This window comes from Hyperoodon ampullatus, assembly GCF_949752795.1.
Source record: "Hyperoodon ampullatus genome assembly, chromosome: 2".
Taxonomy (NCBI): domain Eukaryota; kingdom Metazoa; phylum Chordata; class Mammalia; order Artiodactyla; family Ziphiidae; genus Hyperoodon; species Hyperoodon ampullatus.
This window is the reverse complement of record NC_136915.1, coordinates 167,111,815-167,127,482: the sequence shown is the minus strand read 5'-3', so window position 1 is coordinate 167,127,482 and position 15,668 is coordinate 167,111,815. Positions and strand designations below refer to the sequence as shown.

Below are 15,668 nucleotides of genomic sequence, written 5' to 3'. Positions count from 1 at the left end.
ATCTACTTTCTTTAGACTGATAGTCAAATAGGCTCAACACATTCTGAAACAAAAAACAACATTTTCTTACTCTCCTCCCCCACACTGTATGATTTTGATGTCCTATTTTACATCTTCATGTTTATTCTTTTGCTGTTCATTGTGGTTATCATCACTTTCACAGAAAAATCTTTTTTATTTTATTTTTTAAAATCTGTGTATTGTTCTCTTTTCAGCATGGCCTATGGAAGTGGCAGCCATCTCCCAGTCAGCATCATGGCTGCCCTCAGACTCCTCATAAAGCCCAAGGTTGTCAAAAAGAGGACTAAAAAGGTCATCAAGCACCAGTCAGATCAATATGTCAAAATTAAGCAGAACTGACAGAAATCCAGAAGCACTGACAACAGGATGCACAGGAGATTCAAGGGCCAGATCTTGATGCCCAACATTGGTTATGGGAGCAACAAGAAAACAAAGCACATGATGCCCAGCAGCATCTGGAAGTTCCTGGTCCACGATGTCAAGGAGCTTGAAGTGCCGCTGTTGTGCAACAAATCTTAGTGTGCTGAGATTGCTCACAACATCTCCTCCAAGAACCACAAAGCCATTGTGGAAAGAGCAGCCCAGCGGGCTATCACAGTCACCAATCCCAACACCAGGCTATGCAGCAAAGAAAATGAATAGATTGCTCGTGGGCACATTGTGTTTGTGTTAATAAAACCATGAAGCTTGGCCAAAAAAAAAATCTGTGTACTGATTTATTTAAGTAATTTACTTTCCAATTGTGATTTTCTCTTTCTTATAGATTCTTGCTTCTTTTCTATTTAGAGAAGACCTTTCAATATTTCCTTAAGAAGAGGTTTAATACTGCTGTATTCTTTTAGCTTTTGCTTGTCTGAGAAATTTTTTCTCTCTCCTATTTTAAATGATAATCTTGCCGGGTAGAGTATCCTATACTGCAGATTTTTCCCTTCAGGTCTTTGAATATATCTTGCCACTCCCTTCTGGCTTGCAACATTTCTGTAGAGAAATCAGCTGATAGACTTATGGGGCTTCCCTTATAATTAACTCCTTGTTTTCCTCTTGCTGCCTTTAGAATCCTCTCTTTATCTTTCACTTTTGCCATTTTAATTATAGTATATCTTGGTGTAGATCTGTTTGGGTTCATCATGTTTGGGACCCTCCATGCTTCCTGTACCTGGATATGGTTCCTTCTTTAGGTTTGGGGAGTTTTCAGCCATAATTTCTTCAAATACATTTTTGATTCCCTTTTCTCTTTCTTCTCCTTCTGGGATCCTTATTATGTGTAGACTGGCGTGCTTTATATTATCCCATAGGTCTCTTATATTGCTTTCATTTTTTTTTTCATTTGGTTTTCTGTCTGCTGTTCTGATTGGGTGATTTCCATTATTCTAATCTGCAGATCACTTATTTGTTCTTCTACATTATTCAATCTGCTACCTATTGCCTTAAACTCAGCTTTTGTCTCAGCAAATAAGTCTTTTAATTTGTCTTGGTTCCTCTTTATAGTTCCTGGTCCTTTTTACAGTAATCTGCATTTCTATCAATAGCCCTTCTTAATTCCTTCAGTATTTTCAGTATCTCCTTTTTAAACTCAGTGTCTATTAGACTGAAGAGGTCTGTTTCATTATTTGTTCTTTCAGGGGAATTCTCTTGATCTTTTAATTGGGAGTGGTTCCTCTCTTTCTTCATTTTACTTATATTTCTCTTACTCTATGAGTTTAATAGAAACAATTATCTACTGTGGTCTTGGAGGGCTATTTTTATGTAGAAGTGTCCCTGTGTAGCTTGTGTGGGTTTAATATTTTTGGTGCAAGGGCTGTTTTTTAGTATGGGTGGCTGCCACATCTTTCCTCAGTGTCTGCTGGCTGTTATCCCATTGATGGGGATATGACTGATGTTGTGGTGAACGGAATAGGTGTTGGATGTTGAACGGGGCCTCCTCTTTGCTCTGTCATTGTTACAGCCCCACTGGGGGCAGGGTCTGCTCCTTAATTGTTGGCATAGAAGCCCCCAGATCCATTTCTAAGCTGCAGTGTGACATAGGCAGGATTGGAGCGCTCCCACTGGAAGAGAAGCCGCTGAGTATTCCTCCATCGGAGCTGTCCATCGGGGAGAGCACTCTGTCATGTCACCTGTCACCTACTGCATGAGCTCACAAAGCACACTGTTGTGCACACTACCCTCGGCCCGCCTCCACTGTGGGAATGCAGGCTATCAGCCCTGTGCCCCTCAGGCACTGTGATCACAAAGCCACCATCACAGATCCATAGGTGTCAATCCACTGAAGTCAGGTACCAGGACCACAGCAGTTGCACACCTGGACCTGCCATGGGAGCTAGGGAAGTAGCCCAGACTCTGGCCTCACCTCCACATGCATGCACCCACAAAGCCCACAGCTGCTAAGGCCAGACTCATCCCAGCCACAGGAGCACCCGTTGTCCACTCGGATGTCCCACAGGCACTGAGTTTACAAAGCAAGCAGCGGTGCTGTGGATCACATGCCATGGGGGGAAGGCTCTGCTTTCAGCCCCGCCTCCGCATGTGGGCAACCTGCTGGTGCTTGCATGCTCCCAGAGCTCATAGAGGTGGCAATGAGAAAGAGGCTGCTATGGCAAGCCCCACCCCCACTTCACTTATGCATTAACAATGGGGTTTCAATGGCGGCACACACTGGCCGTAAGCATGCCAAAAGTGACGTTGCAATGGCGGGTCCTTCCCTTCTCTTCGAGTGCCTCTTAACAATAGCACTTCACTTCTATGGTGGGCCAGGCTTCTTCCACATACACTCCTGGTTGCAGCCCTTACCACACTCCAGGCCCTTCAGGCTGTCTCCGCAGGGCTAACCCCAGTCCTCTCCCCAGGTCTGTCCTCTGAAGCCCGAGTTTTAGCAACCAGCCCTCGCATGTATTACTAGCAGGTCCACATCTCGGAATGGGGACTTCAGCAAGGCAGCACGGATCCTCTGTGCTGGTCTCTCTCTGTTCTGCCTGCTGCAAACCGGCTTCTACGCTCTCCTCTAAGCCTCTGAAGCTCCCTTTCTGTCCCAGGTGATCTCCCCACCAGTGCAGGGGCTTCCCAGGGTACGAGAACCTTTCCTCTTTCCTAGCTCTCTCCCAGGGGCACAGGTCCTATCCTGTTTGCTTCCTTTTTTTTTTTTTCTTTCATCCTACCCGGTTACATGGAGATCTTCCTCGTTCTTCTGAGTTTCTGAGATTTTCTGCCAGAATTCAATAGGTATTCTGTGATAACTGTTCCACATGTAGATGTATTCATTATGTATTTGTGGGAAAAGGTGAGCTCCACATCGTTCTATTCCACCATCTTGATTGGAGCCTCTGAAATTCTTCCTCAGAGATGAGAAGGGAAGGAGGGAGGGTTGTTGGGCCAGACTAACAATAGTGGTGGCTTGGTGGGGAAAGGTGGGAAGTGAACTGTATAACCAACAACTCATCTTAACCATCTCATTCCTGGACTATACTGGTCTCACTCCCTCTGGTCTCTTCTTCCTCCAATCCATTTTGCAAGGACAGCCAGATTATTCTCCACTACTTGATTCCTCATCTCTCCTACCCCAAATAAAGCCTTTAATGGCAACCCGCTGCACTGAAAGTAAAGTCCAAACTTTGAAGCTTATAATTCAGTACTTTTAAAAAATTTATTTATTTTATTTTTGGCTGTGTTAGGTCTTTGTTGCTATGCACGGCTTTCTCTAGTTGCAACGAGCGGGGGCTACTCTTCATTGTGGTGCATGGGCTTCTCATTTCGGAGGCATCTCTTGTTGCAGAGCACAGGCTCTAGGCACACGGGCTTCAGTAGTTGCATCGCATGGGCTCGGCAGCTGTGGCTCGCGGGCTCTAGAGTGTAGGCTCAGTAGTTGTGGCACATGGGCTTAGCTGCTCCATGGCATGTGGGATCCTCCCGGACAAGGGATCGAACCTGTGTCCCCTGCATTGGCAGATGGATTCTTAACCACTGCACCACCAGGGAAGTCCCTAATTCAGTACTTTTAATGAAATGATCACAAGCTAACTTTCCAACCTTATTTTCTACTCTTCCTTAATGTGTACTCAACTACAATCAGCCAGATGGATACTGAACACTTCTCTAGTCCCATATTTCAACTTTTCATCATTATGTTGTGTTTCATTCCAAAATTCCCTACGTATTCCACGTTGGTTACCTATCCTTTCAGGCAATTCCTCTTTCTTCATGATGCCTTCTCTTTATGCTTAGGCTTCCCTGAACATACACAGCTCTTAGTTTATCTTTTCAAGTAGGCATGTTTACTCACAAAGTGGTTAGTGGACTCCTTAAAGACAAGGATGGTGCAAAGGCATCTATTTCCCTTCAGGGGACCTAGGAGAGTGCTATGTGTATGCTCATTCGACGTTAGGTACAGTTGGCAAGGGACAGTTTGTCATACCACCTAGAAGAGATTCAGTGCCTTAACCTTTAAAAAACCATGGTTCCTTTTGATAAACATAAAAATCTTAAGTACTGGGTATCCATATACAAAAGAATGAAGCTGGACCCCCTACCTCACACCTCATATTTAAGTTAATATACAAAAATTAACTTAAAATGGATCACAGACATGTTTAGACATAAGGGCTAAAAAAACTACAAAACTCTTACAAAAAAACATAAAAGTAAATATTGGTGACCTTAGATAAGGCAATGTTTCTTAGATATGACACAAAGCACAATCAACAAAAGGAAAAGTAGATAAATTAGACTTCATCAAACTTAAAGCCTTTTGTGCTTCAAAGAACACAATTAAGAAAATGAAAAGATAATCCACATAATGGGAGAAAATATTTGCAAGTCATATATCTGATAAGAGACTTATACCCAAGATACATAAAAACATTTACAATTCAACAATAAGAAGAAAAATACATATATGTGGAGACTAAACAACATGCTACTAAAAAACCAATGAGCCAATAAATAAATCAAAGAGAAAAACAGAAAATACCTCAAGACAAATGAAAATGGAAACACAACTTTCCAAAATCTATAGAGGATGTAGAAAAGGCAGTTCTAAGAGGAAAGTTTATAGCAATATAGGTATACCTCAAGAAACAAAAATATCTCAAATAAACAACATAACCTTCCATGTAAAGGAATTAGAGGAACTTCCCTGGTGGCCCAGTGGGTAAGAATCCATGCTCCCAATGCAGGGGGCCGGGGTTTGGTCCCCATCGGGGAACTAGATCCCATGTGCATGCCACAACTAAGAGTTTACATGCTGCAACTAAGAAGCCCGTGTGCCGCAACTAAGAAGCCCACATGCTGCTACTAAGAAGCCTGCATGCCGCAACTAAGAGTTCACATGCCACAACTAAGAAGTCTGCATGCCGCAAATAAGATGTCCGCATGCCGGAACTAAAGATCCCACATACCACAATGAAGATCCCGCAAGCCGCAACTAAGACCCAGCACAGCCAAAATAAATAAATAAAATAAATAATAAATTTAAAGTACTGTCATTTTTAAAAAAGGAATTAGAAAAAGAAAAACAAACAGAGCCCAAAGTTAGCAGATGGAAAGAAAAACATAAATATCAGAGCGAAAACAAATATAATAGAGATCAAAAAACAATAGAAAAGATCAATGAAACCAAGAACTGTTTTTTTGAAAAGGTAAATAAAATTGATAAACCTTTAGCCAGGCTCATCAAGAAAAAAAAGAGAGAAGACCCAAATAAACAAAATAAGAAATAAAAGAGGAGAAATAACAACTGCTATCACAGAGATACAAAAAAATCATAAGAGAATATTATGAACAGTTACATGCCAACAAATTGAACAACCTAGAAGAAATGGTCAAATTTCTAGAAAAACACAACTTTCAAAGACTAAATCAAGAATAAATAGACAATCTGAACAGACCAATCACTACCTGTGAAATTGAAACTATAATTTAAAAAACTTCCAGAAAGCAAAAAACATGACTAAATGGCTTCACAGAAGAATTGTACCAAACATACAAAGAAGAGTTAATACCTAACCTTCTCAAACTATTCCAAAAAATTTTTGAGATGGGAGAACACTCCCAAGTGCATTCTATGACGCCACCATTACCCTAATACCAAAATGAGTCAGGATGGAGGTGTGGGAAGACTCCAAGTTAGCATCTCCCCACAACTAGGGCAACTGCCAGCCGCTGGTGGGAAACCCTGACACCCAAGGAGATGGGAGGAACCCACAAGTGAAATGGTGGGACTGAGGGGGGAGGAGAAGTGGAGGCCAGACAGGATCAGCAACCCTGAGGCCGGAAGATCGGGAGAGGCAGGTGGGAAGAGCCTTCCAGGAGGAGTGGGAAAGCAGCAGAGGGCAACTGCCCCGCCCATTCGGGCCCAGGGAGCCTGCTGAGCTCCCAGGGTGGTCTCCTGCCCTCCAGGGCTCCCCTTCCCCACGGCCACATTGGTACTGGGGGCATGGGGGGGACACCAGGGAGATCAGGACAGGCAGGCAGGAGGGGTCCTCTGAGAGGAGCGGGAGAGGAGCAGAGGGCATTTGCCTCACCCATTCGAGCCCAGGAAGCCTCCTGGGCTCCCAGGTGAGGTCCCCCACCCTCTGAGACCAGAGGTGGTGGGCAAGCCTGAGCCCCTTCTTTAGAGTTGAGGCTAAACCCCGCCCCCCACAGCCCCCAGGGCCTTTTCCAACCCTGTGGGTCCTGAGCATAGGCCACGCCCACCACCCAAACCTTGCCCTTGCTTAGGCCCCACCCTCCACAGCTAAGGCCTCCCTCCCTTTTTTCTTTTTTCTTTTCTTTTCCCTCCTCTTTTTCACAATTGTGGTACAGTTGTAAATTCTGGTTGTTTAGTTATCTACATTTTTATTTTTATATTCTTTCTCACATATCTGTTAGTTTACTAGTTTAATTCTATTTTTTACTTTGTTATGATTCTTTTTTTTTTTTTTTTTGCCACCCCATGCAGCTTGCAGTATCTTGGTTCACGAGCCAGGGGTCAGGCCGAAGCTCCTGAAGAGGGAGCTCCAAGTCTGAAACACTGGACTAACATAGAACCTTAGTCCCCAGGGAATATTCATTGGAGTGAGGTCTCATGGAGGTCCTCATCTCAGCACCAAGACCCACCTCTACCCAACAGCCTACAAATTCCAGTGCTGAAAGCCTCAGGCCAAACAATCACCAAGACAGGAACACAATCCCACTCATTAAAAAAAAAGAAAAAAATGAGACAGCAAAAAAATATGTCACAGATGAAGGAACAAGGTAAAAACCTACAAAACCAAACAAATGAAGAGGAAATAGGCAATCTACCTGAAAGAGAATTCACTGTAATGATAGTAAAGATGATCCAGAATCTCAGAAATAGAATGGAGGCATGGACTGAGAAAATAAAAAAATGTTTAACAAAGATCTAGAAGAACTAAAGAACAAACAAATAACTGAAATGAAAAATAAACAAGACGGAATCAATAACAGAATAACTGAGGCAGAAGAACTAATAAGTGAGCTGGAAAACAAAATGGTGCAAATAACTGCCAATAAGCAGAATAAAGAAAAAAGCATGAAAACAATTGAAGACAATCTCAGAGATCTCTAGGACAACACTAAACGCACCAACATTTGAATTATAGGGGTCCCAGAAGAAGAAGAGAAAAAGAAAGGGTATGAGAAAATATCTGAAGAGATTATAGGTGAAAACTTCCCTAACATGGGAAAGGAAATAGTCATCCAAGTCCAGGAAGTGCAGAGAGTCCCATACGGGATAAGCCCTAAGAAAAACACACTAAGACACATATTAATCAAACTAACAAAAATTAAATTCGAAGAAAAAATATTAAAAGCAGCAAGAGAAAAACAAAAAATAACATACAAAGTAATCCCCATACGGTTATCAGCTGATTTTTCAGCAGAAACTCTGCAGGCCAGAAGGGAGTGGCAGGATATACTTAAAGTGATGAAACAGAAAAACCTACAACCAACATTATGCTACCCAGCAAGGATCTAATTGAGATTCAACAGAGAAATCAAAAGCTTTTCAGACAAGCAAAAGCTAAGAGAATTCAGCACCACCAAACCAGCTTTACAACAAATGCTAAAGAAACTTCTCTAGGTGGGAAACACAAGAGAAGAAAAAGACCCACAAAAACGAACCCAGAACAATTAAGAAAATGGTAATAGGAACATACATATCAATAATCACCTTGAATGTAAAATGGATTAAATGCCCCAACCAAAAGACACAGACTGGCTGAATGGATACAAAAACAAGACCCATATTTATGTTGTCTACAAGAGACCCACTTCAGACCTAGGGACACACACAGACTGAAAGTGAAGGGATGGAAAAAGATATTCCAAGCAAATGGAAATCAAAAGAAAGCTGGAGTAGCAATACGCGTATCAGACAAAATAGACTTTAAAATAAAGACTGTTACAAGAGATAAGGAGGGACACCACATACTGATCAAAGGATCAACAATTATATATATTTATACACCCAACACACAAGCACCTCAGTACATAAGGCAACTGCTAACAGCTATAAAAGAGGAAATCGACAGTAACACAATAATAGTGGGGGACTTTAACACCTCACTTACACCAATGGACAGATCATCCAGACAGAAAATTAATAAGGAAACACAAGCTTTAAATGACACAATAGACCAGATAGATTTAATTGATATTTACAGGACATTCCATCCAAAAACAACAGATTACACTTTCTTCTCAAGTGCACATTGAACATTCTCCAGGATAGATCACATCTTGGGTCACAAATTAAGCCTCAGTAAATTTAAGAACATTGAAATTATATGAAGCATCTTTTCTGACCACAATGCTATGAGATTAGAAATCAATTACAGGGGAAAAAACATAAAAAACACAAACACATGGAGGCTAAACAATACGTTACTAAATAACCAAGAGATCACTGAAGAAATCAAAGAGGAAATCAAAAAATACCTACAGACAAATTACAATGAAAATACGATGATCCAAAACCTATGGGATGCACCAAAAGCAGTTCTAAGAATGAAGTTTATAGCAATACAAGCCTACCTCAAGAAACAAGAAACATCTCAAATAAACAATCTAACCCTACACTTAAAACAAGTAGAGAAAGAAGAACAAAGAAAACCCAAAGTCACTAGAAGGAAAGAAATCATAAAGATCAGAGCAGAAATAAATGAAACAGAAACAAAGAAAACAATAGCAAAGATCAATAAAACTAAAAGCTAGTTCTTTGAGAAGATAAACAATATTGATAAACCATTAGCCAGACTCCTCAAGAAAAAGAGGGAGAGGACTCAAATCAATAAAATTAGAAATGAAAAAGGAGAAATCACAAATGACACTGCAGAAATACAAAGGATTATAGGAGACTACTACAAACGACTATATGCCAATCAAATGGACAACCACAAAGAAATGGACAAATTCTTGGAAAGGTACAATTTTCCAAGACTGAACTAGGAAGAATTAGAAAATATAAACAGACATATCACAAGTAATGAAATTCAAACTATAATTAAAAATCTTCCAACCAACAAAACTCCAGGACCAGATGGCTTCAAAGATGAATTCTATCAAACATTTAGAGAAGCACTAACACCCATCCTTCTCAAACTCTTCCAAAAAATTGCAGAGGGAGAAACACTCCCAAATTCATTCTACAAAGCCACCATCACCCTGATACCAAAACCAGAAAAGATATCACAAAAAAAGAAAATTATAGGCCAATATCACTGATGAACATAGATGCAAAAATCCTCAACAAAATACTAGCAAACAGAATCCAACAATACATTAAAGGATCATACACCATGATCAAGTGAGATTTTTCCCAGGGATGCAAGGATTCTTCAATATACGCAAATCAATCAACGAGATACACCATATTAACAAATTAGGGAATAAAAACCATATGACCACCTCAATAGATGCAGAAAAAGCTTTTGACAAAACTCAACACCCATTTATGATAAAAACTCTCCAGAAAATGGGCATAGAGGGAAACTACCTCAACATAATAAAGGCCATATATGACAAACCCACAGCAAGCATCATCCTCAATGGTGAAAAACTAAAGCATTTCCACTAAGATCAGGAAGAAGACAAGGATGTCCACTCTTGCCACTACTATTCAACATAGTTTTGGAAGTCCTAGCCACGGCAATCAGAGAAGACAAAGAAATAAAAGGAATCCAAATTGGAAAAGAAGAAGTAAAACTATCATTGTCTGCAGATGACATGATACTATACATAGAAAATCCTAAAGATGCCACCAGAAAACTACTAGAACTAATCAATGAATTTGGTAAGGTTGCAGGATACAAAATTAATGCACAGAAATCTCTGGCATTCCTATACACCAACAACATAAAATCAGAAAGAGAAATTAAGGAAACAATGCCACTTACCATCGCAACAAAAAGAATAAAATACCTAGGAATAAACCTGCCCTAGGAGGCAAAAGACCTGTACTCAGAAAACTGTAAAACACTGATGAAAGAAATCAAGATGACATAAACAGATGGAAAAATATACCGTGTTCTGGGATTGGAAGAATCAATATTGTGAAAATGACTATACTACCCAAAGCAATCTACAGTATCAATGTAATCCCTATCAAGCTACCAATGGCATTCTTCAGAGAATTAGAACAAAAAATTTTACAATTCATACGGAAACACAAAAGACCCCAAATAGCCAAAGCAATCTTGAGAAAGAAAAATGCAGTTGGAGGAATCAGGCTCACCCACTTCAAACTATACCATAAAGCTACAGTAATCACGACAGTATGGTACTGGCACAAAAACAGTATAGATCAATGGTACAGGATAGAATGCCCAGAGATAAACCCATGCACATATGGGCACCTAATTTACGACAATGGAGGCAAGAACATACAGTGGAGAAAAGACAGCCTCTTCAATAAGTGGTGCTGGGAAAACTGGACAGCTACATGTAAAAGAATGAAATTAGAACACTCTCTAACACCATACACAAAAATAAACTTCAAATGGATTAAAGACCTGAATGTAAGACCAGACACTATAAAACTCTTGGAGGAAAACATAAGAAAAACACTCTTTGACATAAACCACAGCAAGATCTTTTTTGATCCACCTCCTAGAGCAATGGAAATAAAAACAAAAATAAACAAACGGTATTTAATTAAACTTCAAAGCTTTTGCATAGTAAAGGAAACTATAAACAAGACAAAAAGACAACCCTCAGAATGGGAAAAAATATTTGCAAATCAGACAAAGGATTAATCTCAAAATCATACAAACAGCTCATGGAGCTCAATATCAAAAAAGCAAACAATCCAATTAAAAAATGGGCAGAAGACCTAAATAGACATTTCACCAAGGAAGACATACAGATGGCCAAGAGGCACATGAAAAGATGCTCAACATCACTAATCATTACAGAAATGCAAATCAAAACTATAATGAGGTATCACCTCACACGGGTCAGAATGGCCACTATCAAAAAATGTAGAAACAATAAATGCTGGAAAGGGTGTGGTGAAACAGAACCCTCTCGCACTGTTGGTGGGAATGTAAATTGATACAACCACTATGGAAAACAGTATGGAGGTTCCTTAAAAAGCTAAAAATAGAACTACCATATGACCCAGCAATCCCACTACTGGGCATATACCCTGAGAAAACCATACTTCAAAAAGGGACAAGTACCACAATGTCATTGCAGCACTCTTTACAATAGCCAGGACATGGAACCAGCCTAAATGTCCATCGAAAGATGAATGGATAAAGAAGAGGTGGCACATATATACAATGAAACATTAGCCATAAAAAGAAATGAAACTGAGTTATTTGTACTGAGGTGGATGGACCTAGAGTCTGTCATACAGAGTGAAGAAAGAGACAAATACCTCATGCTAACACATATATATGGAATCTAAAAAAAAAATGATACTGATGAACCTAGTTGCAGGGCAGAAATAAAGAGGTAGACGTAGAGAACAGACTTGAGGACACGGGGTGGGAGGGGGAAGCTGGGCGAAGTAGCATCGACATATATACATTACCAAATATAAAACAGCTAGCTAGTGGGAAGCAGCAGCATAGCACAGGGAGATCGGCTCGGTGCTTTGTGATAACCTAGAGGGGTGGGATAGGGAGGATGGGAGGGAGGCTCACGAGGGTGGGGATATGGGGACATATGTATGCATATGGCTGATTCACTTTGGTGTACAAAAGAAACTAACACAGTATTGTGAAGCAATTATACTCCAATAAATATCTATTAAAATTTTTTTGAAAAGCAAAAAAAAAAAAGAGCCAAAGACACTACAAAAAGAGAAAATTACAGGCCAATAACTCTGATGACTATAGATGCAAAAATTCTCAACAAAATTTTAGCAAACCGAATTCAAAAATACATTAAAAGGATCATATACCATGATCAAGTGGGACTTATCCCAGAGATGCAAGGATGGTTCAATATCTGCAAATCAATCAATGTGATCCACCACATTCATAAAACATGAATAAAAATCACATGATCATCTCAAAAGACACAGAAAAAGCATCTGATAAAATTCAACATGCATTCATGATAAAAACTCTCGTCAAAGTTGGTAATGAGGAACATATCTCAACATAATAAAGGTCGTTTACAACAAACCCACAGCTGACATCATACTCAACAGTGAAAAGCTTAAAGCATTTCCTCTAAGATCAGGAACAAGACAAGGATGACCACTCACGCCCCTTTTATTCAACACAGTTTTGGAAGTCCTAGCCACAGCAGTCAGAGAAGAAAAAGAAACAAATGGCATCTAAATTGGAAAGGAAGAAGTAAAACTGTCACTATGTGCATATGACAAGATACTCTATATAGAAAACCCTAAATTCTCCACCAAAAAACTTTTAGAACTAATAAATGAATTCAGTAAAGTTGCAGGATACAAGATTAATATACAAAAATCTGTTGCTTTTCCATACATTAATAATGAACTATCAGAAAGTGAAAGCAAGAAAACAAGCCTGTTTAAAATGCTATTCAAAATCGCATTAAAAAAACCTAGGAATAACTGTAACCTCAGAGGTGAAAAACCTATACTCTGAAAATTATAAAACATGAATGAAAGAATTTGAAGATGATAAATGGAAATGGAAAGACATCCCATGTTCCTTGATTAGAAGAATTAATATTGTTAAAATGTCCACACTACACAAAGCAATCTACAGATTTAATGCAATCTCTTTCAAAATACCAATGGCATTTTCCACAGAACTAGAACAAATCATACTAAAATTTATATGTAACCACAAAAGACCCCAATTTGCCAATGCAATCTTGAGAAAAAAGAACAAAGCTGGAGGTATCACATGCCCTGACTTCAGAGTATACTACAAAACTACAGTAATCAAAACAGCATGGTGCTGGAACAAAAACAGAAAATTAGATCAATGGAACAGAACAAAGAGCCCAGAAATAAACCCACACACTTATGGTCAATTAATCTATGACAAAGGAGGCAAGACTATACAATTGAGAAAAGATGGTCTCTTCAATAAGTGGTGCTGGGAAAACTGGACAGCTACATGTAAAAGAATGAAATTAGAACATTTTCTCACACCATATATAAAAATAAACTCAAAATGGATTAAAGATCTAAATGTAAGACCTGAAATGATAAAACTCCTAGAACACAGCACAGGCAGAACAATGTTTGGCATAAATCATAGCAATAATTTTTGGGATCTGTCTCCAAAGGCAAAAGAAACAAAAGCAAAGATAAATAAAGGGGACCTAATTAAACTTAAAAGCTTTTGCACAGCAAAGGAAACCATGGTCAAAACGGAAAGACAACCTACAGAATATCTGCAACCAACAAGGGGTTTTTATGCAAAATATACAAACAGCTCATACAACTCAATATCAAAAAACCAAAAAGTCCGATTAAAAAATGGGCAGAAGATCTGAATTTTTCAAAATTCAGACATTTTTCCAAAGAAGACATACAGATGGCCAACAGGCATACAAATAGACACTCAACATCACTAATCATCAGAGAAACACAAATCAAAACCACAATGAGTTATCCCCCCACACCTGTCAAAATGGCCATCTTCAAAAAGTCCACAAATAACAAATGTTGGCAAGGATATAGAGAAAAAAGAACCCTCTTGCACTGTTGGTGGAAATGTAAATTGGTGCAGCCACTGTGGAAACAGTATGGAGATTCCTCAAAAAACTAAAAATAGAACTACCATATGATCCAACAACTCCACTCCTGAGTGTATATCTGAAGAAAATGAAAACACTAATTCAAAAAGAAACATGCATCCCAATTTTCATAGCAGCATCAATTTACAATAGCCAAGATATAAAAGCAACCTAAATGTCCCTCAAGAGATAAATGGATATGGAACTCCCTGGTGGTCCAGTGGTTAGGACTTGGTGCTTTCACTGCCGGGGCCTGGGTTCAATCCCTGATTGGGGAACTAAGATCCTGCAAGCTGACTGGTGTGGCCAAAAATAAAACCAAAAAAACCCAAAACAAAACAAAGAGATGAATGGATAAAGAAGATGTGTCGTGTGTGTGTGTGTGTGTGTGTGTGTGTGTGCGCTTATATATGTATGTTTACTCAGCCATAAAAAAGAATGAAATTCTGCCATTTGCAACAACATGGATGGACCTAGAGGGTATTATGCTTAGTGAAATAAGTCAGAGAAAGTCAAGTACTCTATGTTATCACTTACATGTGGAGTCTAAAAAATTTTTTATAAAACAAATGAATATAACAAAACAAACAGACTCACAGATATAGAGAACAAACTAGTGGTTACCAGTGGGAGAGAGAAGACGGGAGGGGAAAGATAGGAGTAGGGGATTAAGAGATATAAACCACTACACATAAAATAAATAAGCAACAAGGATATATTGAACAGCACAGGGAAGTGTAGCCATTATTTTGTAGTAACTTTAAATTCTATTAAAATATTGAATTACTATGCTGTACACCTGAAACTAATATAGTATTATAAATCACCTATACTTCAATTAAAAACATAAGAAAACAACTCAACTTAAAAATGGGCAAAAGATTCAGAGACATTTCTCCAAAGAAAATATACAAATGGCCAGTAAGCACTTGAAAAAATGTTTAACATCACCAGTAACTAAGGAAATGCAAATCAGAACTACATTAAGATACTTCATACCCACTAGAACAGCTAAAAAAAATTTTTAAGATAATAACAAATGTTGATAACAATGTGGAGAAATTGGAATCCTCATATATATTGCTTATGGGAATGGAAATTTGGAAACAGTTTGGCAATTCCTCAAAAGGTCAGAAATAGAGGTACCATATGACCCCAGCAATTCTACTCCTAAATATATACCCAAGAGAAATGAAAGCATGTGGCCACACAAAAATTTGTACACAAAAATTCATAGCAGCATTATTTATAATAGTCAAATGAGTAGAAACTCAAGTGTCCATCAGTTAATGAATGGATAAATTTGAATCCATACAATGGACAATTGTTCCGTGATAAAAAGGAATACTGACACATATTACAACATGGATAAACCTTAAAAACATTATGCAAAGCGAAAGAAGCCAGACACAAAAGGCAACAGACTATATGATCTATCTCTGAAATGTTCAGAACGGGCAATCCATAGAGATAAA

The 15,668-nt window shown here is 39.0% G+C and overlaps 1 protein-coding gene and 1 pseudogene across 2 annotated transcripts in view; one reads left to right on the top strand and one right to left on the bottom strand.

Annotated features, from left to right (window-relative positions):
* ANKRD45 (ankyrin repeat domain 45) overlaps positions 1–15,668 on the bottom strand; it is a gene marked incomplete at its 5' end in the record, with an annotated part of 49,937 nt that overhangs the window by 4,547 nt on the left and 29,722 nt on the right. The gene's annotated exons all lie outside the window — the stretch shown is intronic.
* Positions 237–663, top strand: LOC307069365 (large ribosomal subunit protein eL32-like; annotated as a pseudogene). The gene has a single exon. The product of its transcript is annotated as a large ribosomal subunit protein eL32-like (transcript).